Here is a 27,986-nt window from a genome sequence, read left to right on the forward strand (position 1 = left end):
GTTGTGGTTCGGTTGAATGACAGTGTTGGTTGCACTTTACTATTGCAGTAATATGATGCAATTGCTTGTTACTTACAAATGCCCAGTTCTGTTGTGAATGGGATGGCTATTTGCTTTGACTAACACTGTTGGACTGAGCCGCCTGCCTATTTCTGTTGGAACCGAGCAATCAACAGGAAATGCCTGCGCCGAGTGCCAAGAAAAGGTGGGAAAACTATCTTCCTTATTGAGACATACAGAACAATAGCTGGGAGGGATATTACAGCCAACAATTGTTTTTACTACTAAACCTACAACATTACTTTACAAATATATATATTTAACTAGGCAAGTCGGTTAAGAACAAATTCTTATTTACAATGACGGCCTAGGAACAGTGGGTTAACTGCCCTGTTCAGGGGTAGAACGACAGATTTTTACCTTGTCAGCTCGGGGATTCGATCGAGCAACCTTTCGGTTACTGGACCAATGCTCTAACCACTAGGCTACCTGCCTCGCCATACTTGCTGCTGGCCACAAGAAAGTCTTGACAATATAGTTTCTATGGGGTATTAATTCAAGGGATACTTGAGCTATACTTAAAAATGTTAACAGCTAAACCACAGGCATTACTGCAATAAAAAACAGGTTATCCGCTAAAGCTCCTAGCCTAGCACTGCACATGAGAACAACAGTCGTTAACAACAGAACCAATCAATTCCTTCCACTACAGTAACACTAGCGCTTAGCAATGACAGAGATAAATTGAATCCTTTGGGTTGTCACTCGGTCAGGCAAAAATCACACGAGCCACACAAACCAAGAGAATGTGGTTGTGTGTGGCTCACTTAAGAGCACGTCATTAGCAACGCCACAGTCATGGGTTCAAATCCTGCAGGGATCACATATGCTGAAATGTATGCACTCAATGTATTTTAAGTCACTTTGGATAAAAGTGTCTGCTAAATGGGATATTAAGAAACCGTATTATGAATGGGGGGGATGCTAATCATTTGCTAGTGATGAATGCTAATGATAAAAAGCGTAAATGATCTGCATTAGGGAGTGCAAATGGGGGGGCTGATAGAACAGTTTTTGTCTACTGCTGAAACCACAACAACCCTCGGCTAGATTTAAATACATCTGTGATATTGGAGTCAGAACAATGATGAAAAGTGCCATCGGAAAGTATTCATACCACTTCACCTTTTCCACATCTTGTTGGCTTACAGCCTGAATTTAACCTTTTCACGCGCGAGTTCCAAATATCTCGAACAGTCGCACCAGCGTGAGTTTTTTTATGTGCATGATGTCAGAATGTACTCACTGTTCTAAAATGTGATTGTTACGCAACATGACACTGCCCTCAAATCAAGGCACGCTGCCTGCTAATTATCTATAGGATGTCTCAACTTGTCAATTTCTAATTATTTTCTAACAGTTTGAATGTGTGTTCCACCTCCTCATTAATTCACATAAGTAGTAGCCTATTTCAATGTTACAGACAATTTATGTTTGAGGATTCACTGAGCAGCACAAACTTCTCTCTTTTACGAGAACCCTGTGTTTCCCCTGATCAAGTATGAAGTAGTCAGATCCAAACTTTTCCCCACTTCCCCAACTTTTCTGTCTGGCGACCGCATTGCCTTCATTGTTGTTTTCCTTACGAACAATAACTTTGGACATCTGTGCGTTCCTACCAAAGTAAATGCATTATTTTCACTATAGCGTGTTGTCGCTTCAACTGTAGCATACCGTATGTATGTATGGAGCATAATGTATTTACTGTTTTATTCACGTTTTCAAGTACTGTTGACAAATCATGTATTCCGATTCTTGCATAGATTGTAATGGACACGTGTGTAAAATACTTTTTTGAAAGTTGTACTCATTATGATGAGCTAATGCTAAGCTATTTGCCAGATGTGTGGCACCATGTTTGTTGACATATCTGTCAGACCAAAGATGTTATAAAAAAACAAGGTGAAGGGATATTTCACTCGATTGACTTATGGTGCTTTGAAGACAACTGGGAACTCTGAAGAATATGAGGTCAAATCATGACATCAGTGATCTTCGGGTCGGAAATACGGAGCTCTAGAAACAGGCCCAAGTTGGATGACCGTTGAAAAAGATTTTTCCAAGTCGGAGCAATTTTTCTAAAAGGTCAGAGAATTCCGAGTGATTTGTCAAAAACGATAAACGACTTATCATTTTTGTGTTCCGGTTCTTGTATACACTAACAAGTACATCAAAGATTTGTATGATGAAGCGGCCAAACTTAATATTTTTCAGGAAATGGGCGCAGCCATCTTTGACTATTTGCGTCTAATAGTGAATGGAATTCTGGGATATGGGAGTTTTCGCTTGTCAAAAATAAACAAGTATCATAAAGAATTTAGCTGCTGTTAGCTTAGCTGACACACATCTCTCCTGAACAATATTACAATATTATTTCTCCCTTGTTTACAATATACCACAACACCGGTGAGCACAAGTCTAGCTGTTAGGTCACTAACTTATGTTTGTTTTTTTGTCAGCGCAACCTGTCATTTAGACTGGTTTATGGAATGAGTTTGGCTGTGGATATGTTCTGTGTGATGTTTGGATTAGTGATGCACCTATATGACATTTTTGGCCGATACCGATATCCAATATTTTCCTTGCCCCAAAAAAACGATACCGATAATAAACATTTTAGCGGCCTTTAAAGCATTCTAGTACAGTTAAATAGTTAACACACACACACACGGACACAGCGGTCTAAGGCACTGCATCTCAGTGCAAGAGGCATCACTACAGTCCCTGGTTCGAATCCAGGCTGAGTCCCACAGGGCAGCGCACAATCGGCCCAGCATCGCCCAGGTTTGGCCGTCATTGTAAATAAGAATTTGTTCTTAAAACTGACTTGCCTAGTTAAATAAAGGCTACACACACACACACACACAACATTGAAGTATGTCGCCATTACCAGTAAAACATAATCAAAACCTATTTCTTTCACTTACTTGCTGTGCTGTTTCGTTGCTCATTTGTTCAGTTGTTTCATTCTCAACCAGGATTTCATTATACGCGTAAAGTAGTGAAGTTTCAGCTGTCTGTCCGTGGACTCTCTTCCAATGTGCGCACTGTCACTGTATCCGTTTCCATCTTGTCCAGCTGTGTATGTAACATTTCACTAAAACCCTGTTTCTTGTCTGCATCGATGTAGCGGTCCTTGTACATAGCATCGAGTATGGTGGCGACACAGTAAAGACAGAATGCCACGCTTGTTCACAGCCTGTGTCGGCAGTTTTGTTGAGCAGGCGTTTCAATGCCATGACAGAGGGTATCACGTCTGCTGCAGGCGCAGTTGATGAGCTTAGAGTCAGTTGTTCGAATGGAGCAAGCGAGTGTGTTCATGTTTTAAACATGTTCTTAAATGCCATTGAAATGGCAGCAGCGGTATGACAACCAGCACATTCATGAGCATGTAATACAACATTCCTCAGTACAAAATCCTCGACGACCCACTGTGCTGTCAGACTCAGCATGCTCATGGGACTGATATTGCTGTTCCACATGTCAGTCGTGAAGATAATAGCAGTGACGCTATTACTGTGTAACTCCAGTAGGGCAACATCTGAAAAATAGCGCACTTGGTAGTGTGTACCGGTGCTCGACCAGTCGGCGAAAGCCAACATTACCCACGACAGAGAACGATTGATTGTCCGGGGCAATTAATTAAATGATCTTTGCGTTAATGGATTTCGCCTTTTGAGTTGAAATGCCGAAATGTTCTTACTCTTTTAAATGACTGCTCGACTTGTTGACTGCTTGATCCACACAGCAGAAATTCTGGGCTAGGTTAGGAATGCTGTGTTGCACATGTAGCGCAAAATTCTACGTGGCGTCATGTACCTATATAGGCACGTCAGCTTTGACATCGGTTTTGCACTTCGGCGTTAAACTAGATATTGGGCCGATGCCGATATTTTAAGCTAATATCGTCCGATTCCGATATATCGTGCATCCCTAGTTTGGATGATGAAGTTCGCATTTATCTTTTACAATAAAATGTCAAATTGAGGAAATGTTGTTTAGACCTTTATTTCCCATCAGTATAAAACATTGTTTAGATGCTTTTCAGACAACAATGCTGTTTAGACTCGTTTGTTGTATCATACGTTCTGTTGCTACTGTTCCAATCACATATTTGCAATGGTACGCTGCATGGTCCACTCAAGAATGATCACAAATATGTGCTCGTACGCGTCAAAGGGTTAAAATGTTAGAAATTGAGATTTTGTGTCACTGATCAATACACAATAACCCATAATGTAAAAGCGGTATAAGTATTTAACCCCTTTTGTTATGGCAAGCCTAAATAAGTTCAGGAGTAAATATGTGCTTTACAAGTCACATAGTAAGTCTCATTCTGTGTTCAATAATAATGGTTAACATGATTTTTGAAAGACTACCGCATCTCTGTACCACACATATACAATCATCTGTAAGGTCCCTCAATCGAGTAGTACATTTCAAGCACAGATTCAACCACAAAGACCAGGGAGGTTTTTCAATACCTCGCAAAGAAGGGCACAGATTGGTAGATGTGTACAAATTTTAAAAAGCAGACGCTGAATATACCTTTGAGCATGGTACAGTTATTTATTAGGCTTTGGATGGTGTATCAATACACCCAGTCACTACAAAAATAACTCAGTTTCCAGTAAGATAGGAAACTGCTCAGGGATTTCACCATGAGGCCAATGGAGAGTTTAATTATCTGTGATAGGAAAAAACTGAGGATGTATCAACAACATCGTAGTTTCCACAATACTAAACTAATTGACAGAGTGAAAAGAAGGAAATATTCCCCCCCAAAAATGCATCCTGTTTGCAAGAAATGTACTTTTAGTCCTGAATACAAAGCGTTATGTTTGGGGCAAATCTAACACAATACATCACTGAGTACAACACTTCATATTTTCAAGAATGGTGGAGGCTGCATCATGTTATGGGTATGCTTGTGATTGGCAAGGACTAAGGAGTTTTTTGGGATAAAAATAAATGGAATACAGCTAAGCACAGAAAAAATCCTAGAGGAAAACATGGTTATTTCCATCAGACACTGGGAAACGAATTCACCTTTCAGCAGGACAATAAACACAAGGCCAAATCTACAGTGGAGTGCAAAGGGTGGCTACTCATCAAGGCAAAGGGTGGCTACTTGAAGAATCTCAAATATATTTTGATTTATTTAACACTTTTTTGGTTACTACATGATTCCATACGTGTTACTTGACAGGTTTCAGGTGTAGAACATAGTAGGTTTCAGGTTTCACAATGTAGAACATAGTACAAATTAAGAAAAACCCTTGAATGTGTAGATATTCTAAAACTTTTGACCGGTAGTGTATTTTTTGTTTAGCTCACATAATATAATTTAAAAGTATGCATTAAGGTGTCGGTAATAGAATAAAACACGGCAAAAACAAATGTAAACAGTAATAAATGCATTTCTATAGCTTCCAAAATATTATTTACAATGGTGCAAAAAAGGGACTGAAATTTTTGCAAATGTATTAAAAATAAACAGAAATACCTTATTTACATAAGTATTCAGACCCTTTGCTACGATAATGGGAATTGAGCTCAGGTGTATCTCCTGTTTCCATTGATCATCCTCAAGATGTTTCTACAACTTGATTGGTCCACCTGTGGTCAATTCAATTGATTGGACATGATTTGGAAAGGCCACACCTGTCTATATAAGGACCCACAGTTGACAATGCATGTCAGAGCAAAAACCAAGCCATGAGGTCGAAGGAATTGTTCGTAGAGCTGGATTGTGATTGTGTGGGGAAGGGTACCAAAACATTTCTGCAGCATTGGAGGTCCCCAAGAACACAGTGGCCTCCATCACTCTTTAATGGAAGAAGTTTGGAATCACCAAGACACTTTCTAGAGCTGGTCGCCGGCCAAACTGAGAAATCGGGGGAGAAGAGCCTTGGTCAGGCCGATGGTCACTCTGACAGAGCTCTATAGTTCCTCTGTGGAGATGGGGGAACCTTCCAGAAGGACAACCATCTCTGCAGCACTCCACCAATAAGGCCTTTATGGTAGAGTGGCCAGACGAGAAGCCACTCCTCAGTAAAAGGGCACATGACAGCCCGCTTGGAGTTTGCCAAAAGGCACCTAAAGACTCTCAGACCATGAGAAACTAGACTGAACTCTTTGGCCTGAATGCCAAGCCTGGCACCATCCCTACGGTGAAGCATCATGCTGTGGGGATGTTTTTCAGCGGCAGGGACTGGGAGACTAGTCAAGATCGAGGCAAAGATGAACGGATCAAAGTACAGAGAGATCCTTGATGAAAACCTGCTTCAGAAAGCTCAGGACCTCAGAATGAGGCAAAGATTCACCTTCCAACAGGACAACGAACCTAAGCACACAGCCAAGACAACGCAGGAGTGGCTTCGGGACAAGTCTCGGAATGTCCTTGAATGGCCCTGCCAGAGCCCGGACATTAACCTGATCGAACATCTCTGGAGAGACCTGAAAATAGCTGTGCAGCGACGCTCTCCATCCAACCTGACAGAGCTTGAGAGGATCTGCAAAGAAGAATGGGAGAAACTTTCCAGATACAGGTGTGCCAAGCTTGTAGCGTCAAACCCAAGAAGACTCAAGGCTGTAATAGCTAGCAAAGGTGCTTCAACAAAGTACTGAGGAAAGGGTCTGAATACTTATGTTAATGTGATATTTCAGGGGGGAAAACTATTTCATCAATTTTGGAATAAGTTTGTAACAACAAAATGACAAAATATGGAAAATGTCAAGGGGTCTGAATGCTTTCCGAAAGCACTGTATATAAAATCATTGGTCAGAACAAAGAAGGGAAGGTTTTTTTGGGGGGGGGTTCATAGTAAGAGAGAGTTATCTGAATGCATGAGAGGAATCTGTGCTTTCAGGGGGAAACTTTGCAATGCTTCCTCCAGCACTGTATATAGTCACAGCAGCCTACCGAAGGACGAAGCACATGCAATGGAAGAAAATGCATTTTGTGGTATCGTAAATTGGTGGTACATGCGACAACCAAACTGTATGGACAATGTTGATTGGCAGGTGAAATGATGCGGTTACAAGGTTAAAAAGTTGGAGTCGGGATCGGGTCAGCACCGTATTGTCCAATAAGGTTGTGGGGTGAGCCCAACATACACAGAGCATTTTTTCCCTCTTCAGGCACACGCTACAGAGGCTAAAAATCAATGGCGTGATGACGTTGTACACAACTGTGCACAACTTTCAGGGACCCGCATTGGCTTGTTAGTGCTAATTTCAAAACTACTGGCTGAAATTATACAAATCCTTTATAAAACGGATCTTTAACATTCCCCTTGCAACATTGAATCCCAGTTGAACAAAAATAAGAGATGCATAAGTGACATCAGTCACACTTGCATTGCAATATCAGTGAGTATTTACGGTAATGATTATTTTGATATGGTTATCATTCTGTGGAAAAATCGAACAGGATTTACGGTAAGGTAGGTCAACACTGTAGTGTCCAGCCAAGTGCCCTGAGACTTTACCTGACCCTTCTAACTGAGCCAGCCTTACTGGCCCCTATTCCTGTGGCAGTGAAACATTGTGCTCTGCACTGCAGAGACAAGTCCAGCTAAATGTGAATGAAGACAACAAGAGCAGAGTCATCACAGACACAGACTGGGTGTGTGTACGTGTGTGTTTTGTGGCTGAGAGAAAGAGAGAGAGAGTTGATGCCACAGCCACTCTCTGACGGACCCATTCACTTCTAACTCGTGCCACCCCGAATGCAGGAAGTGAGTCAAACAGGAAGTGACACAAGCTAGGTCAAACTTTAGAGTAGCAGTCTTGGGTGTTTTTGAATAGGGTTGGACTAAAACTAATTTCAAGCACAATAGCAGCTGTGATGACATTACTTATAGTGTTTGGTTGGGGGAGGAAGATCGCAGCAGTTGAGTTCAGGTTTTATATAAATTCCTACAAGTCTGCTGCAGCACAGGAAATGCTTGAATGAACATCTTCAAGTAACTGACTGCCAGGCTTGATGGCTGGTTTTGTGGCGAGATAGATAAGATGGTGGCACTTCCCACTCCAAGTCTGTGGTTTCCTCCCTGCCTTCGTGCTCCATAAACACGCAATGAAGACTGGACTCTGGACCCGATCACACAGGGCCCATAACCCAGCACGAAATCAACAGTGCCGTTTTCATTAGGCACCAAATGGAAGACAACAGACTGAAACAGGACGGAACGACCCAGACTCCTACAAGCAGCGATAAATTTGTATTGTCCGTTGCATATCTTTTCAAAAGCGTTATGCCCCAAAGAATACGGCCCTGGCTCTAATGGCTTGGATGGAATGATAACAAATGGAGAGGCTTTGTAACTGTGGCCTTAGCCACCGGACCAGACTAAGCACATCAATTCCACACTGCTGCTTCAGAACAATGACATGAGTCTTGACAGCCCAGGCCTAAAACAAGAGCCAAGCATTTGTATCGATCTGTCTGTCTCTGTCCCTTCGTATAGGCATCCAAAACTGATTGGAGGCCATTTCTTAAAACAAGAGCCAAGCATTCATATCAATTTGTCTGTCTTGGGACTCTTCATATAGGCATCCAAACTGAACAGGGGCCAGTTTTTAGTCAACAGATGTTAGTATTTATCACTCAGCACTTCTAGACTGACAATGTTTGACAGCTGGGAAAGTCTGTGTAGCTGTGTTGGTTGGGAATAAACAGCAGACAAGGATTTGGGGAGTGACACACACACACACCCTAATGCCACTAAAGGCTGGTCGGAACTCAAGAGTAAGTAAGCCCGGGATCCTGGAACGCACTATTTCCCCATGCTTATCCTGCTTCCTGCCATCAGCGCAGTGAGACAGAGAATTCCGTAAGTCAGGTTCACTCCCCTGCAGCCCCCAATGGACCTCTCACCCTGGCCACTGATCCAATAAAAACATGGACGACAGGATGTTTCATCCTGAATGGAGATGGGGGGGGGGGGGGGGGTTCCTTTACTTCCCTCTATTTCAGAGCAATGTCAGATCACAGCTCCGCTATCTGCTGTGCCCTGTGCTGCTGCTAACATGAAAAGCTAGGGAGCCGATGGGGAAACTCAGAGGAAGCTGATGCTACCGAATGCTAATGCACATTATGGGGAGGAATCCTCTTTAAGTGGCACAGGGCTCATTCTTAAAGAAAGATTCCACCCAAAAACTATCTTTTGGTATTAGTTTCATTAGTCCATTGTTGATATAGTCCCAAAATGTTTTGCATGTCAGATACATGTTACAATACTGTATCTCCCCCTATTGCTCTATATCCCCCTTCAGCATCCATCCATACAACAGGTGTAGACCTCACAGTGAAATGCTTACTTACAAGCCCCTAACCAACAATGCAGTTTAAAAAATACGGATAAGAATAAGAAATAAAAATAACAAGTAATTAAAGAGACCTTGCTTGATGTACAGTGTCGATCAATGCGGAACAATCTAATATTCTCAGGGATACCGGAGAATGACAACAGCAGAGGCTGTGAGGACACAGTCCGAGACTTTATGTCAACTCAACTAAAAAACTGCCCACTGATGTTGTGCGTAATGCCACTTTCTCCAGACTCCATAGAATGGGTAAGGCCTCCGGAAATAGGCCACGGGCTATTATTGCATGTTTTGATAAATTTAACAAAAGGAAATGAAGAACATGGGGAGAGAACTCAGAAACACTGATTTTGGAATGAATGATCATTTCCCCACCGAGTTCAATGAAAAGAGAAAAAAACTGTATCCCATCATGAAGGAAAAGCGTTGCCTGAATCAACGAGTCTCCATGGTGATGGATAAACTTTACATCAACGGGCAACTATCAGGACTCTAGAGTAACTCCCTGGCTATTTTAATTTAATGTTCAAATCTGAGTTTGTGTGTTGTAGTGTATCATGACAACTTCAACTATAATGAATACATGCTCTATTGATCTCCACTTGATAAGGAAAGGGCTGCATATAGCTCAGGTTAATGTATGTAGCCTTCCTAACAAAATACATGAGGTTTTTAACTTGGTCAACATAAATAATATTCATATTTTGGCTTTGACCGAAACGCATTTGGATGCATCTGTAAATGATGGGTAAATTAACGTTCAAGGATATAGTCTACTGAGAAGGGACAGGAATAGGAATGGTTGGAGTGTAGCACTGTATATTCAGAATCATATACCTTTTAAGAGGGATGACCTTAATGTATGTCAAATAGAGGCACTATGGGCTCAAGTACATCTGCCTCACCAGGCACCCATATTGGTAGGATGTGTGTATAGACCTCCTAGCTCTAAGGTGTCCTATCTGGATGACTTATGCACTGGGTTTGACCAGGCCACAGATAGCAACAGAGATGTATTTATCTTGGTTGATTTTAATATAAATTGGAAGGATCACAATAATTCGAATAGAACTAAATTGATGAGATATGCCGAGAACTGTGGTTTGAAACAAATGGTTAATGATACTACTAGATCTTCAATTAAGTTGGGTCATCGTTCAGACACATGCATTGATCTGATTTTCTGTAATATACCATTGCAATGATTAAAAGCCAGATTAATGCCAGTGGGCTGGACAGACCATAATATTGTGACCATAACCATGAAGACCAAGGTTCCAAAGAAACCCCCTATGATTGTGGTCAAAATACATTTTAAAACATTTAATCATGAGCTATTTCTAAATGATTTGGCTGCTGTACCCTGGGAGCTGATTGATCTAGAGGATGATTTAAATCACGCTACAGAATGTTTTATTGATTTGCTCACTGAGGTAATGGACCATCATGCCCCTATAAGAAAGAGTACAGTTGGTGCCCGTCCATCTCCATGGATTGATGATGAACTGGGTGAGGCTTTTTCTCAAAGAAATATGGCAAAAGTCTTTGCAGCCAAGTCAAAATTAGAAATTGATGAACAGAATTATAGAACATTACGTAATTATGCAGTTAAATTTAATCGAAAGAAGAAAAAGTTATTTTACAACAATGCTTTTATTGATTGTAAAAATGATTCTAAAAAGGTCTGGAACACAGTTAAGTGCTTACTTGGTACATCTATCTCATCATGCCCATCTAGTGTGGAGGTTGACGGGAGAATAATAACAAAACCAGTTGATATTTTTTACACAGAAAATGTAATTACTGAGCAACAATGTAGACATACATTCTTCCAAACAAGCTATTGTCCAATAATCCATTGGACAATAGCTTGTTTGGAAGAATGTATGTCTACATTGTTGCTCAGTAATTACATTTTCTGTGTAAAAAATATCATATTGATGATCATATTATGAGCTACAAGATCTGCTATTTTAGTCTGCAAACGGTGTCAGAGGAGGTGTTAAACCTATTGAAGTCGTTACCTGTTGGTAAATCTACAGGTTATGGTCTTATGGACAATTATTTGCTTCGCTGTGCTGCTCCCCAGATTGCAGTTCCACTGAGATACATATTTAATTGTTCACTGGAAAAGGGGATGTTTGCAAATGTATGGACGCATGCGAAACTGTGTCCTATTCCGAAAGACTGCAAAGAACCCATTACTCCTGCCAATAGTCGACCAATTAGTCTACTCCCTACACTCAGTAAGATCTTGGAGGGTATTGTGAGTAGACAAATTTGGGAGTACATGGAAAAGAATGATCTGATTACAGCCAATCAGCATGCTTATCGCAAAAACCATTCCACTACCACTGCATTGGTTGACATGACTGACCAGTGGCTCAATGCTATGGATAATGGCAGGTTTGTGGGTGTACTATTTTTAGATTTCAGTGCAGCATTTGATTTGGTGGATCATGAAATAATTGACAAAATTAATGCATTATGGTTAAGGAGATAGCATTGAATTGGGTACAGTCATATCTAACTGACAGGAAACAGTCCACCTATATCAATGGTTCATTTTCTTCCCCTCATGTGTTAAACTGTGGAATACCGCAGGGCAGCTACCTTGGGACACTTCTTTATTTAATATATACCAACGACAATCCCTATGCCTTAGTTGAAACTCAAGCTACTATATGTGCAGATGATACTACAATTTATGCAGCAAGACAATCGGTTCAACAGGTACAGCAGGCTTTACAAGGAGATTTGGAGAATATCAGGGAGTGGGTTTGCCAAAACAAACGTGTTTTAAACACCAAGAAAACCAAAGTTATGTTGGTCTGTTCAACTAGGAAAAGGCCAAAACAGCATGGGATACAATTAAGTATGGGAGGAGTACAAATTTAAGAAGTGGCAGAAACCAAACTATTGGGAGTGCAGCTAGACAACTGCTTATCAGGGTCGTCTCAAATAACTAATCTATGTATAAAAAAAATAACTAAAAAAACAGCATGCGTAATCAGGAGGATAGCTAAATATTTACCAGGACAAATTCTTCAGCAAATAACACAAGCATTAATTGAGAGTCAGGTGAACTACTGTTCGGTGGTCTGGGGAAATGCTTCATCAAGTGAAGTTAGGAGGCTGCAGAATGCACAGAACAAAGCAGCAAGGATTGTTTTAAGGTGGAGATATGGTTCTTCTGTTGCAGTCATGCGCAGTGTTCTTGGTTGGTCAACAATCGACAAGATAATTGAAAAAAACATGCTTATTTTATTTCATAATATACATAATTTAAAACGTCCAAGTTCTATTCACAACGGTATTCAGTTGGTAAGAGACAGACATTCCGTAAATACTAGGAATAGATTGTCCACCATCTATGTGTTATCCAGACAGAAAAGAGAAATAGGCAAAAGAACATTTCGATTTAGAGCGATGAAGAAATGGAATAAATTAACTGAGCAAACTAGAAACCTTTCAATATATAAATTTAAACATTATTTTAAAACAATTTAAATATAATACATAGAAATGTTGTGGGACTGTAGTAGATGAAGAATCAATATTTTTTAGATTGAGTATTTATTGGGTCATTATGTTAGTATATTATGTATGTTTGTAATAGTGTGTTATGTGAAAATGTGTTTGTATTATAAATTGTATTTTAATGTTTAAGGACTCTTGGAAGATTAGTCCAAATGGGGACTAAAAGAGATCCAAATAAATTTTTCAAAAATCAAATCAAAGAGCAGCAGTAAAATAACAATAGCGAGACTATATACAGGGGGGGTACCAGTAAAGAGTCAATGTGCGGGGGCACCGGAAAGTTGAGGTTATATGTACATGTTGGTAGAGTTATTAAAGTGATGATAACAGAGAGTAGCAACGGTGTAAGGGGGGGGGGGGGGGGGGAATGCAAATGGTCTGGAGTCTTATGGCTTGGGGGTAGAAGCTGTTGCTCCAGTTTCAACTGTTCTGCCTGCGGCTATGGAACCCTGACCTCTTCACCGGACGTGCTACCTGTCCCAGACCTGCTGTTTTCAACTCTCTAGAGACAGCAGGAGCGGTAGAAATACTCTCAATGATTGGCTATGAAAAGCCAACTGACATTTACTCCTGAGGTGCTGACTTGTTGCAACCTCAACAACTACTGTGATTATTATTATTTGACCATGCTGGTCATTTATGAACATTTGAACATCTTGGCCATGTTCTGTTATAATCTCCACCCCCTCATAGCCTGGTTCCTCTAGGTTTCTTCCTAGGTTTTGGCCTTTCTATGCAGTTTTTCCTAGCCACCGTGTTTCTACACCTGCATTGCTTGCCGTTTGGGGTTTTAGGCTGGGTTTCTGTACAGCACTTTGAGATATCAGCTGATGTAAGAAGGGCTATATAAATAAATTTGATTTGATTAAGAAGCCTCTTGGACCTAGACTTGGCGCTCTGGGACCGCTTGCCGTGCGGTAGCAGAGAGAAGAGTCTATGACTAGGGTGGCTGGAGTCTGACAATTTTCAGGGCCTTCCTCTGATACCGCCTGGTATAGAGGTCCTGGATGGCAGGAAGCTTGGACCCAGTGATGTACTGCGCCGATCACACTACCCTCTGTAGTGCCGAGCAGTTGCCATACCAGGCAGTGATGCAACCAGTAGGATGCTCTCGATGGTGCAGCTGTAGAATCTTTAGAGGATCTGAGGACCCATGCCAAATATTTTCAGTCTCCTGAGGGGGAATAGGTTTTGTTGTGACCTCTTCACGACTGTCTTAGTGTGCTTGGACCATGTTAGTTTGTTAGTGTGCTTGGACCATGTTAGTTTGTTGGTGATGTGAACACCAAGGAACTTGAATCTCTCAACCTGCTCCACTACAGCTCCGTCGATGAGAATGGGGGCATGCTCGGTCCTCCTTTTCCTGTAGTCCACAATCATCTCCTTTGTCTTGATCAAGTTGAGGGAGAGGTTGTTGTCCTGATACCACACGGCCAGGTCTCTGACCTCCTCCCTATAGGCTATCTCGTCGTTGTCGGCGATCAGGCCTACCACTGTTGTGTCATCGGCAAACTTAACGATGGTGCAGTCATGAGTGGCCATGCAGTCATGAGTGAACAGGGAGTACAGGAGGGGACTAAGCACACACCCGAGGGGCCCCTGTGTTGAGGATCAGCATGGCAGATGTGTTGTTACCTACCCTTACCACCTGGGGGCGGCCCGGTCGGGAAGTCCAGGATCCAGTTACAGAGGGAGGTGTTTAGTCCCAGGGTCCTGAGATTAGTGATGAGCTTTGAGGGCATTACGGTATTGAACGCTGAGCTGTAGTCAATTAATAGAATTCTCACATAGGTGTTCCTTTTGTCCAGGTGGGAAAGGGCAGTGTGGAGTGCAATAGAGATGCATCATCTGTGGAGCTGTTGGGGCAGTATGCAAATTGATGGGTCTAGAGATTCTGGGATAATGGTGTTGATGTGAGCCATGACCAGCCTTTCAAAGTACTTCGTGGCTACACATGTGAGTGCTACGGGTCGATAGTAATTTGGGCAGGTTACCTTGGTGTTCTTGGGCACAGGGACGAGCAAAACCTTGAGACTTCCTTCGATATCGTGCACCAGCTGTTATTTACAAAAATACTGCCCGTGCAGCGTATAACCAGCCAGATGTATGTTGATAGTGTCGTCGTTCAGCCACGACTCCGTGAAGAATAAGATATTACAGTTCTGTATGTCCCGTTGGTAGAACCCCGTTCCGCTAGCGGAACCCCTCGCCAACAGCCCATGAAATTGCAGGGCGCCAAATTCAATCAACAGAAATCTCATAATTAAATTTTCTTAAACATACAAGTATTAGACACGATTTTAAAGATAAAATTCTCGTTAATCCAACTACAGTGTCCGATTTCAAAAAAGCTTTTCGGCAACTACTGCAGTATACACTAAAATGTTATTCGATTATATTCTATAACTGGTAGAGCTATCAACATGTGTGTATTCATTAAAATGTCTATGCACACTGAGTAAAAAAAATACGCAAATGATTGGAAGTTTTGTTGTTTCACAGCCTTTCAGAACAGAAGAGTTGTTTGTTTGTACCTGATTCCCGGGTGGCGCAGTGGTCTAGGGCACTGCATCGCAGTGCTAGCTGCGCCACCAGAGTCTCTGGGTTCGCGCCCAGGCTCTGTCGCAGCCGGCCGCAACCGGGAGATCCGTGGGGCGACGCACAATTGGCATAGCGTCGTCCGGGTTAGGGAGGGTTTGGCCGGTAGGGATATCCTTGTCTCAGTATGTTAAAAAAAAAATAATAATAAAAAAGTTAAAAATAAATACTCTACTCTACTCTACTGTAAGTCGCTCTGGATAAGAGCGTCTGCTCTTGGCCGGTAGGGATATCCTTGTCTCAGTATGTAAAAATGTAATAAAATGTATGCACTCTACTGTAAGTCGCTCTGGATAAGAGCGTCTGCTAAATGACTAAAAATGTAAAATGTAAAATGTAGTCACAGAAAGCATACAGCGATTTTCCAACCAAAGAGAGGACTCACAAAAATCTGAAATATTGATAGAATTAAACACCAACCTTTGATATTCTTCATCAGATGACACTCCCGGGACAACATGTTACACAATACATGTATGTTTTGTTCGATCAAGTTCATATTTATATCCAAAAACCTACATTTGGCTTTGCCTACAAAACATCCCGTGAATTTGCGCAGAGCCATAATAAACATTAATAAAAGATACAAGTGTTATTCACAGATTTAAAGATATACTTCTCCTTAATGCAACTGCTGTGTCAGATTTTTTTTTTAACTTTACGGAAAAAGCAAACCATGCAATAATCTGAGTACGGCGCTCAAAGATCAACACAACCCAAGAAGATATCCGCCATGTTGGAGTCAACATAAGTCAGAAATAGCATTATAAATATTCACTTACCTTTGATGATCTTCGTCAGAATGCACTCACAGGAATCCCAGTTCCACAATAAATGTTTGATTTGTTCCATAAAGTCCATCATTTATTTCCACATTCCTCCTCGTTGTTTGCGCGTTCAGTACACAATCTAAACTCACAACGAGCGGGCAGGTCCAGGCAAAAGTTCAGACGAAAAGTCATATTACAGTCCGTAGAAACATGTCAAACGAAGTATAGAATCAATCTTTAGGATGTTTTTAACATAAATCTTCAATAATGTTCCAACCGGAGAATTCCTTTGTCTGTAGAAAAGCTATGGAACAGAGCTCGCTCTCACGTGAACGAGCGTCACGAGCTCGAAGCATTCTGCCAGACCTCTGACTCATTCCCCTCTCATTCGGCCGCACTTCACAGTAGAAGCATCAGACAAGGTTCTAAAGACTGTTGACATCTAGTGGAAGCCTTAGGAAGTGCAACATGACCCATATCCCACTGTATCTTCAATAGGGAATGAGTTGAAAAACACCCAACCTCAGATTTCCCACTTCCTGGTTGGATTTTTCTCAGGTTTTTGCCTGCCATATGAGTTCTGTTATACTCACAGACATCATTCAAACAGTTTTAGAAACCTTTGAGTGTTTTCTATCCAAAGCTACTAATAATATGCATATATTAGCAACTGGGACTGAGTAGCACGCAGTTTACTCTGGGCACGCTTTTCATCCAAATGTGAAAATGCTGCCCCCTATCCATAACAAGTTAATCTTCCGGGTTGGTCATATATTTTATTGTCCAAAGATTGCACGTTTGCTAGCAGAATGGAAGGAAGTGGGGGTTTATTCGATCACCTACGAATTCTCAGAAGGCAGCCCGCCCTCCGGACCCTTTTTCTCTGCCTCACACAAATCATGGGGATCTGGGCCTGTTCGCAAGAAAGCAGAATATCGTTCGCGTCGGGCTCGTCAGACTCATTAAAGGAAAAAAAGGATTCTACCAGTCCGTGGTGAGTAATCGCAGTCCTGACGTTCATAAGTTATTTTTGGTCATAAGAGACGGTAGCGGCAACATTATGTACAAAATAAGTTACAAACAATGCAAATAAATGAACAAAAAAACACAATCGGTTGGGGGCACATACAACGTCTGCCTTCTTCTCCGGCGCCATTTTAGTGTTTTACAAAGATGGTAGCAGAGATTTCTGAGTCTTTAGCTGACACTCCAGAATTCTTCTTAACCTTATTGAGCATTCTGAACTGTGCTCTTGCAGTCATCTTTGCGGGACGGCCACTCCTAGAGAGAGTAACAACAGTGCAGAACTTTCTCCATTTTATAGACAATTTTTCTTACAGTGGACTGATGAACATCAAGGATTTTCAAGATACTTGTGTAACCCTTTCCAGCTTTATGCAATTATTATGTAGAATGCTTTATGCTATTATTATGTAGAATAATAGTGAAGACATCAAAACTAGGAAATAACACATGGAATAAAGTAGTAACCCAAAAAATATTTTAACAAATAACAATATTTTATATTTGAGATTCTTCAAATAGCCACCCTTTGCACACTTGGAATTCTCTCAGCCAGCTTCATGAGGTAGCCACCTGTAATGCATTTAAATTAACAAGTGTGCCTTCTTAAAAGTTAATTTGTGGAATTTCTTTCCTTAATGCGTTTGAGCCAATCAGTTGTGTTGTGACAAGGTAGGGAATTAGGGGGGGGGGGTATACAGAAGATAGCCCTATTTGGTAAAAGACCAAGTCCATATTATGGCAAGAACAGCTCAAATAAATAAAGAGAAACGACAATCCATCATTAATTTAAGAAATGAAGGGAAGTCAATATGCAACATCAAGAACTTTGAAAGTTTCTTCAAGTGCAGTCGCAAAAACCATCAAGTGCTATGATCAAACTGGCTCTCATGAGGACCGCCACAAGAATGGAAGACCCTGAGTTACATCTGCTGCAGAGGATAAGTTCATTAGAGTTACCAGGCTCAGAAACTGCAGCCCAAATAAATGCTTCAGAGAGTTCAGACACATCAACGTCAACTGTTCAGAGGAGACTGCATGAATCAGGCCTTCGTGGTCGAATTGCTGCAAAGAAACCACTACTAAATGACACCAATAAGAAGAAGAGACTTGCTTGGGCCAAGAAACACGAGCAATGGACATTAGACTGGTGGATCATTTGTTTTTCAACAGGACAATGACCCAACACACCTCCAGGCTGTGTAAGGGCTATTTGACCAAGAAGGAGAGAGATGTTTGGGATGAGTCAGACCGCAGAGTGAAGGAAAAGCAGCCAACAGGTGCTCAGCATGTGGGAACTCCTTCAAGACTGTTGGAAAAGCATTCCAAGTGAAGCTGGTTGGGAGAATGCCAAGATTGCCTTGATGACAGCGTTGCAAAGTGTGCCTACTGTAAGAATCTCAAATATAAAATATATTTTAATTTGTTAAACACTTTTGGTGACTACATGATTCCATATGTGTTACTTAAAAGTATTTATGTCGTCACTATTATTCTACAATGTAGAAAATAGTAAAAATGAAGAAAAACCCTTAAATGAGTAGGTGTTCTAAAACTTTTGACCGGTAGTGTGTACACACACATGGCCAAAATTATGTGGACACCCCTTCAAATTAGTGGATTTGGCTATTTCAGTCACACCTGTTGCTGACAGGTGTATAAAATTGAGTACACAGCCATGCCATCTCCATAGACAAACATTGGCAGTAGAATGGCCCGTATTGAAGAGCTCTGACTTTCAACGTAGCACCGTCATAGGATACCACCTTTCCATCAAGGCAGTTCTTAAGAAGTCTGACCTGCTAGAGCTGCCCCGCGCAACTGTAAGTGCTGTTATTGTGAAGTGGAAACGTCCAAGAGCAACAACGGCTCAGCCGCGAAGTGGTAGGCCACACAAGCTCACAGAACGGGACAGGCGAGTGCTGAAGCGCGTAGCGAGTAACAATCGTCTGTCCTCGGTTGCAACACTCAATACCGAGCCGCACACAAGCCTAAGATCACGATGAGTAATGCCAAGCGTCGGCTGGAGTGGTGCCATTGGACTCTGGAGCAGTGGAAACGCGTTTGGCAAATGCCAAGAGAACGCTATCTGCCCCAATGCATAGTGCCAACTGTAAAGTTTGGAGGAGGAAGAATAATGGTCTGAGGCTGTTTTTCATGGTTCGGGCTAGGCCCCTTAGTTCCAGTGAAGGGAAATCTTAACTTCTTGCCGCACGGATCCCTTTTACGGGATCATTTTCGTAAACAACCGCTGAATTGCAGTGCGCCAAATTCTAAATAATACTAAAAATATTTATAATCATGGAATCACAAGTGAAATAAACCAAAACACAGCTTAGCTTGTTGTTAATCCACCTATCGTGTCAGATTTTGAAAATATGCTTTACAGCGAAAGCAATCCAAGTGTTTGTGAGTGTATCAATCACTGCTAGAACAGCTAGCCTTAAATTAGCTTGGTCACGAAAGTCAGAAAAGCAATAAAAATGTATCGCTTACCTTTGATAATCTTTGGATGTTTGCACTCAGGAGACTCCCAGTTACACAATAAATGTTATTTTTGTTCGATAAAGATTAGTTTTATAACCCAAAACCGTAATTTGGTTTGCACGTTATGTTCAGAAAACCACAAGCTTGTTCCGGTCCTGAAGGGCAGACAAATTCCAAAAAGTATCCGTAATGTTCGTAGAAACATGTCAAAGGTTTTTTATAAATCAATCCTCAGGTTATTTTTAACATACATAATCGATAATATTTCAACCGGACGGTAAACTGTTCAATACTACAGAGAAAGAAAATGTCAAGCCACATCTCTCCTGCGCAGGAACTAATCAAAGGACACCTGACACGTTTTGATAAATCTCGCTAATTTTTCAAAATAAAAGCTTTAAACTATGTCTAAAGCCTGGTCACAGCCCGAGGAAGCCATTGGAAAATGAATCTGGTTGATACCCCTTTAAATGGAGGAGGGGCAAGCAATGGAACAGGGATTTTGTTTTTTTTAAATAATGCACTTCCGGGTTGGAGTTCCTCAGGTTTTCGCCTGCAAAATCAGTTCTGTTTTAGAAATTGTGTTTTCTATCCTAATCTGTCAATTATATGCATATTCTAATATCTGAGCCTGAGAAATAGTCAGTTTACCTTGGGAACGTTATTTTTCCAAATATAAAAATTCTGCCCCCTAGCTGAAAGAAGTTAACGCTACAGTATACAATGACTTTCTAGACAATTACAACATCGTGGCAACAGCTTGGGGAAGGCCCTTTCCTGTGCACAAAGCGAGGTCTATACAGAAATGTTTTGTTGAGACCCATGTGGAAGAACGTGACTGGCCTGCAAGACCCCTGACCTTAACCCCATCAAACACCGTTGGGATGAATTGGAACACCGACTGCGAGCCAGGCCTGATCACTCAATATCAGTGCCCGACCTCACTAATGCTCTTGTGGCTGAATGGAAGCAAGTCCCCGCAGCAATGTTCCAACATCTAGTGGAAAGCCTTCCCAGGAGAGTGGATGCTGTTATAGCAGCAATGTTCCAACATCTAGTGGAAAGCCTTCCCAGGAGAGTGGATGCTGTTACAGCAGCAATGTTCCAACATCTAGTGGAAAGCCTTCCCAGGAGAGTGGATGCTGTTATAGCAGCAAAGGGGGGACCAACTCCATATTAATGCCCATGATGAACAGGTGTCCAGATACACTTTTGGCTATGTAATGTATTTCAAAATATAGAAATACAGCCGGTATGATATATTTTGAATCACATGATACAGAATGCCTCATATGACGCTGCGTTTTTAAAAGTTATACATCTTGATCTTGATCTTAAATCTTGATTGCTGACATGCAAAACATTTTGGGACTATATCAACAATGGACTAATGAAACAAATACTAATTGATAATTTTTGGGTGGAGTTTTCCTTTAATGGCGGAAATCAGACAAAACCGTCTCAACCCTGGCAGAAATTGATTGAGTCAACGTAGTTTCCTTGCGTCGTTCAACAAACATTTTAATGCATGATTTTCTTGTGTTAACGTGACTAGTTGATTGAATTTGCAATGAGTCATAACCGTTCATAGGTTGACTCATTGTAAGCCATTTTTTCAATTCTGTATATTTTTTGGTGTAGTAGGACAACAAAATATCTGTGAACTGAAAAACAGTCCATTTTACTACAGAAAGTCCAACTTTATAGCGTTGAACGGCTGGTGCTCTATTGGTCTGCTGTAGCGGCATCCCACGCTCTGGTTTCACATCGCACCCAAATGTTAGCTTAGCTGGCTAGCACTCTGGCGTCGAAACAGCTGCAGAAAGAAACACATGCTACAGCAGGTGTTGTAAACCTCAGATAATCCACACTAGACCAGATTATTTTCCTGACACACACACACCTCCACATTCTAAATCACAACAAAGATCCTGATCCAGTTTTTGGAAAAGAGAGCATGTGCTTCTGATTTGGGGTGAAGTCTTTTTGGTAATTCCTCCAATAACAATATGAAGCTGGGCCTCTTTGACTTGGACACACATGCCCCCACACACACACACGCCCCCAAAAGCAGATTTGGAAAAAAAATACACAAGCGATTGTCCACTATAGCTCAGACGGCATAACAACAGCATAACAACAACTGCATAATATATGTTGACATTTCTGTTGACCAAGGAACAGATTCGGAAATATTCACAACAAAAAACAGGCCACAAATAACAACAAAATGTAAAAAGCATTGGCATTCAACAACGTACAGTGGGGAGAACAAGTATTTGATACACTGCCGATTTTGCTGGTTTTCCTACTTACAAAGCATGTAGAGGTCTGTAATTTTTATCATAGGTACACTTCAACTGTGAGAGATGTAATCTAAAACAAAAATCCAGAAAATCACATTGTATGATTTTTAAATAATTAATTTGCATTTTATTGCATGACATAAGTATTTGATCACCTACCAACCAGTAAGAATTCCGGCTCTCACAGACCTGTTAGTTTTTCTTTAAGAAGCCCTCCTGTTCTCCACTCATTACCTGTATTAACTGCACCTGTTTGAACTCGTTACCTGTATAAAAGACACCTGTCCACACACAATCAAACAGATTCCAACCTCTCCACAATGGCCAAGACCAGAGAGCTGTGTAAGGACATCAGGGATAAAATTGTAGACCTGCACAAGGCTGGGATGGGCTACGGGACAATAGGCAAGCAGCTTGGTGAGAAGGAAACAACTGTTGGCGCAATTATTAGAAAATGGAAGAAGTTCAAGATGACGGTCAATCACCCTCGGTCTGGGGCTCCATGCAAGATTTCACCTCGTGGGGCATCAATGATCATGAGGAAGGTGAGGGATCAGCCCAGAACTACACGGCAGGACCTGGTCAATGACCTGAAGAGAGCTGGGACCACAGTCTCAAAGAAAACCATTAGTAACACACTACGCCGTCATGGATTAAAATCCTGCAGCGCACGCAAGGTCCCCCTGCTTAAGCCAGTGCATGTCCAGGCCTGTCTGAAGTTTGCCAATGACCATCTGGATGATCCAGAGGAGGAATGGGAGAAGGTCATGTGGTCTGATGAGACAAAAATAGAGCTTTTTGGTCTAACTCCACTCGCCGTGTTTGGAGGAAGAAGAAGTATGAGTACAACCCCAAGAACACCATCCCAACCGTGAAGCATGGAGGTGGAAACATCATTCTTTGGGGATGCTTTTCTGCAAAGGGGACAGGACGACTGCACCGTATTGAGGGGAGGATGGATGGGGCCATGTATCGCGAGATCTTGGCCAACAACCTCCTTCCCTCAGTAAGAGCATTGAAGATGGGTCGTGGCTGGGTCTTCCAGCATGACAACGACACAAAGCACACAGCCATGGCAACTAAGGAGTGGCTCCGTAAGAAGCATCTCAAGGTCCTGGAGTGGCCTAGCCAGTCTCCAGACCTGAACCCAATAGAAAATCTTTGGAGGGAGCTGAAAGTCCGTATTGCCCAGCGACAGCCCCGAAACCTGAAGGATCTGGAGAAGATCTGTAGGGAGGAGTGGGCCAAAATCCCTGCTGCAGTGTGTGCAAACCTAGTCAAGAACTACAGGAAACGTATGATCTCTGTAATTGCAAACAAAGGTTTCTGTACCAAATATTAAGTTCTGCTTTTCTGATGTATCAAATACTTATGTCATGCAATAAAATGCAAATTAATTACTTAAAAATCATACAATGTGATTTTATGGATTTTTGTTTTAGATTCCGTCTCTCATAGTTGAAGTGTACCTATGATAAAAATTACAGACCTCTACATGCTTTGTAAGTAGGAAAACCTGCAAAATCGGCAGTGTATCAAATACTTGTTCTCCCCACTGTATGTGTATCGAAATGCTAACCAGGTTAGCAACAGGAGGGCGAATGCTAACCAGGTTAGCAACAGGAGGGCGAATGGTAACCAGGTTAGCAACCGGAGGGCGAATGCTAACCAGGTTAGCAACAGGAGGGCGAATGCTCTGACCATGATCCATTCCACACATTAAAAAAGGGGCCTGAGGCAGTGACATCAGAAACTTGCAATTTAGTCAAACCCGTGGGGTTCGGTTATCTGCTTTCAAGCCAGTAGTAGACCTTAGGAGAGCACGGTATGAAAAACGAGCACAGTCGGGGTCCGTAAGCTGTCCTTTTCCAATTGCAATTAATTCCGAACGACGTCTGCCTACCATAGTAGTTTTAAAATATTAAAGAGTCAGAGCGAGACAGAGAAAGACTTCACTTTTTTTTCATTTTATACTAGCACTGACTTTGCTGATAGCTACCTTATTGAGGAATAATGTACTTACTATGACTAGTCGCTCTGAATAGGAGCGTCTGTTAAGTGACAGAAATGTTGAGAGAGATAAAGAGAGAGAGATAGACCAGCTGAATAAAGACATCAAATCCACTGACAGGGGATAAGAAATCGGGATCTTTAATCAAGGATTTGCTCTCAGCGGCAGATCAAGTATTGAAGAGGTTTTTCCTTTGGTGACAAAAGTGCCATGCTTCATTACTGAACTAAGTGGATTCTATAGGTTGATGTTTTAAGCATTAAAATATAAGATACAAATATTAAAGCTAAAGTGCATCGTCTACAAAGTTCAATCACGTTTTGGGGCAATGCTTTACAAAGACCTCCTTGCAGGGTAACTCATGGGTGGTGACTCAAATGACACCCTATTCCCTAGTAGGGCCCTGCTCAAAAGTAGTTCACTATATAGGGTATAGGGTGCCATTTGGGATCACCCCTGCTGTTTGCAGGGTAAATGTATGGGTAGAACTTTTGACTTTAACCAAAAAGCAAGCACGCAGCAGTGGGGATGTTGGTTTTGATGAGCACCTTACAAAGGATGTACCATATTCAACTCAGTTAATACCTCACCACCATTAGAAACTCATTCCATTTTCCATAGGTAGCCATTGAGAATCACTAGATGTCGTACTATACATTAGACAATATAGGCCCAGGATGTTGTATTAGTTGCGAGTATTAGTTGAGAAACCCATTCCATTTTCCATATAGGACGCATTTGAGAATCGCTGGTTGTCGTACTATACATTAGCCTATATGGTATTTGTCATTTCCAATATTAAATAGGTCACTCCCTATCCCACAGCACACTCAGTCAAGTCAACCCCATCCCTCTTCAACGCAGCTAGCCCACTCCATCAGGAATAATGGGTCCTGCACCAATTAAACACCAATGAAACAGCATGAATAACAGAGGCGCTATTGGTTGGCTAACCTGATTCCAGCGCACACGTTTAATTACTGTGGGTCCATCTATTCCTAGGTGGGTTCGCCATCACTTATCTCTCCCTTCTGAGGAGAAACCGGGGTTGGGGTGTGTGTGTGTGAGTGAGTGGTATATCAGAGACATTGTTTACAATATATATATAATGTGTGTGTGTATTAGGGCTGGGCGATATATTGAATTAATTTGATTCATTTAAATGTATGTTTTAGCGCAATGCTTTAAATGCCTGTATCGCGAGAATCGCGAGATCCGTCTTTTTGGTCTTGTCTCCTTTGCTCCTTCTATGCCGTGTTCACCTTCCCGTTCACTATTTCAGCCACAACCATTGCTGACAGGTGTATAAAAATCGAGCACACAGCCATGCAATCTCCATAGACAAACATTGGCAGTAGAATGGCCTTACTGAAAAGCTCAGTGACTTGTGAATCGCCCATAGGCCATGTCTCCAAGCCTTCGTGTGTATTTGTGCGATGCATATGTGCACGCATGTGCATGTGGAGGTCCCTGACCTCCCATCTGATCTTGAATAGGCTACCCTTTCTGTTCCCTTTGCCTGAGACGAAAGGGCGGATTAGATTGAGATATGTGACAGAAGACACGCTGAGCTCTTCCTTTTCAAAATGTCTGGAATGCCCTTTTATGGATGTACAGATACTAGTCCCCACTGATGGAGGAAACAGGGTTGGGTGAAGTTGCCCCTAGATGCTGATCTTGGGTCAGTTTAGCATTTTCCCCACTAATGGTTAATGTTAGGATTGGGGGAGGGGAAGCTGATCCTTGATCTGTCCCTATGGGAAACTTCACCACGAAGGTCACAACTAACAGTTTCTATATGAGAAAAGGCTAAATTGATTCCACGATTGGTCCAAACTAAAATGCCCACTTCTTCATATAAATGGAGTAATAATATACCTACTCATGCTATTATCTGTGTCAGTTACTACCACAACTATTATGTTTTTTGACTTGACACAAAAATGACAATGTACTACTACAATGCCTACATTCACCAATGTTAACATATCTACCTACATGTACATATTACCTCAATTACCTCGACTAACCGGTGCCCCCGCACATTTACTCTGTACCGGTACCCCCTGTATGTAGCCTCGCTACAGTTATTTTACTGCTGCTCTTAGATTATTTGTTACTTTTATTTCTTTTTTTGTGGTATTTTTCTTAAAATGGAATTGTTGGTTAAGGGCTTGTAAGTAAGCATTTCACTGTGAGGTCTACACCTTATTTATTATTATATATTTCTGGCGCATGTGACAAATAAAATGATTTGATATACGTATACTACATGTGTTTTTTGCAGGTATCTTAATGTGTGAAGAAATTGTCAAAGCCCACCCAAATGTAATTTGAGTAAACAGAACTATTCCTTTAAAAACGCACAACGCATCACCAGGGGCAAACTACCTGCCCTCCAGGACACCTAGAGCACCCGATGTCACAGGAAGGCCAAAAAGATCATCAAGGACAACAACCACCCGAGCCACTGCCTGTTCACCCCGCTACCATACAGAAGGCGAGGTCAGTACAGGTGCATCAAAGTTGGGACCGAGAGACTGAGAAACAGCTTCTATCTCAAGGCCATCAGACTGTTACACAGCCATCACTAACACAGTGAGGCTACTGCCTATATACAGACTTGAAATCACTAGTCACTTTAATAATGTTTACATATCTTGCATTGCTCATCTTATATGTATATACTGTATTCTATACTATCTGTTGCATCTTGCCTATGCCGCTCTGTCATTGGTCATCCATATATTTGTGTGTATATTCTTGTTCCATTCCTTTACTTAGATTTGTGTATTAGGTAGTTGTTGTGGAATTGTTAGATTACTTGTTAGATATTGCTGCACTGTCAGAACTAGAACTATGTGCATGGGACCAATAACATTTGATTTGATTTTGATTAAAAGGGAAATCTGGGATTCAAACAACAGGTAGCCCCCTACCACTTTTTGGATAAAGAGCTGAGGGATGGAGCTGGAGAAATGTTACCACTCTCAAATTTAACTCTCTCTCTGCATTCTCAGCCACTGTTCAATCCCTAAGGAGAGCTCCATAGCCTTGGCTCAGGAAGCCAACATCCCCGCTCTCGTTACCCAGAGATAGAGGACACATCTGGGCCAGCAATGAGGGATCTCCCCTGGGTCACCAGGCTGGCTCCCGCTGTGAATGTGCACAGGTGCCAAAATGGTGCTGGGTACCGTATTCATTAAAGGAATAGTGGGTTATTTTGGCAATTTTGTCATTTTTATACACACCCAGAGTCAGATGAACTCATGGATACCATTGTTATGTCTTTGCGTGCAATTTGAAGGAAGGTAGTTTTGCGAGAACTCCAACGCCCATCTACCTCAGCTATAATGGGGGCCAACTAAAGAAATAGATGATAATGAAATTATGAAGTTGCAAAAGCAGCTACTGGTTTGTTAGAAACGTATGTGAATGTAACAGAGTCCATGTCTGCCACTAAATGATACTTACATTCAAACCGGCACAATAGACAAACAAACCATGCAAACTTCTGGAACAAAAACCAAGAAGCTAGCTTGTCACACCAGGCATGTAGATCTCAGGTTCGGTGACGTCCTTGTGGGATGCTAACGCAGCTATCCGCTACAATCACACATTGAGGTAATAATAGGCATTGCCAAAGTGTTTTAACACGTGTTGTCTGAGGTGTTGGGGAGTAAAATCGTTGTTGAAAAAACTATTGTTTTGAACAAATAATGAAATTACTGCCTGTAGAAGTTTATAAAATATGACATGTTGCTCAAGGACAATGCGAACGAGACATACAATTGAAGTCGGAAGTTTACATACACTTAGGATGGAGTCATTAAAACTAGTTTTTCAACCACTCCACAA

General features: G+C 41.6%; 1 protein-coding gene and 1 long non-coding RNA gene across 5 annotated transcripts in view; one reads left to right on the forward strand and one right to left on the reverse strand.

Moving 5' to 3' along the window:
• LOC139567032 (uncharacterized) lies at positions 1 to 27,349 on the forward strand. Its single transcript, XR_011673211.1, has 3 exons — positions 1 to 205; positions 26,416 to 26,633; positions 27,149 to 27,349. It is a non-coding gene; the product is annotated as an uncharacterized lncRNA (long non-coding RNA).
• LOC139567039 (phosphofurin acidic cluster sorting protein 2-like) overlaps positions 1 to 27,986 on the reverse strand; it is a 97,881-nt gene that overhangs the window by 62,339 nt on the left and 7,556 nt on the right. The window lies entirely within an intron of this gene.

Source organism: Salvelinus alpinus, unplaced genomic scaffold (assembly GCF_045679555.1).
Source record: "Salvelinus alpinus unplaced genomic scaffold, SLU_Salpinus.1 scaffold_40, whole genome shotgun sequence".
Classification (NCBI taxonomy): domain Eukaryota; kingdom Metazoa; phylum Chordata; class Actinopteri; order Salmoniformes; family Salmonidae; genus Salvelinus; species Salvelinus alpinus.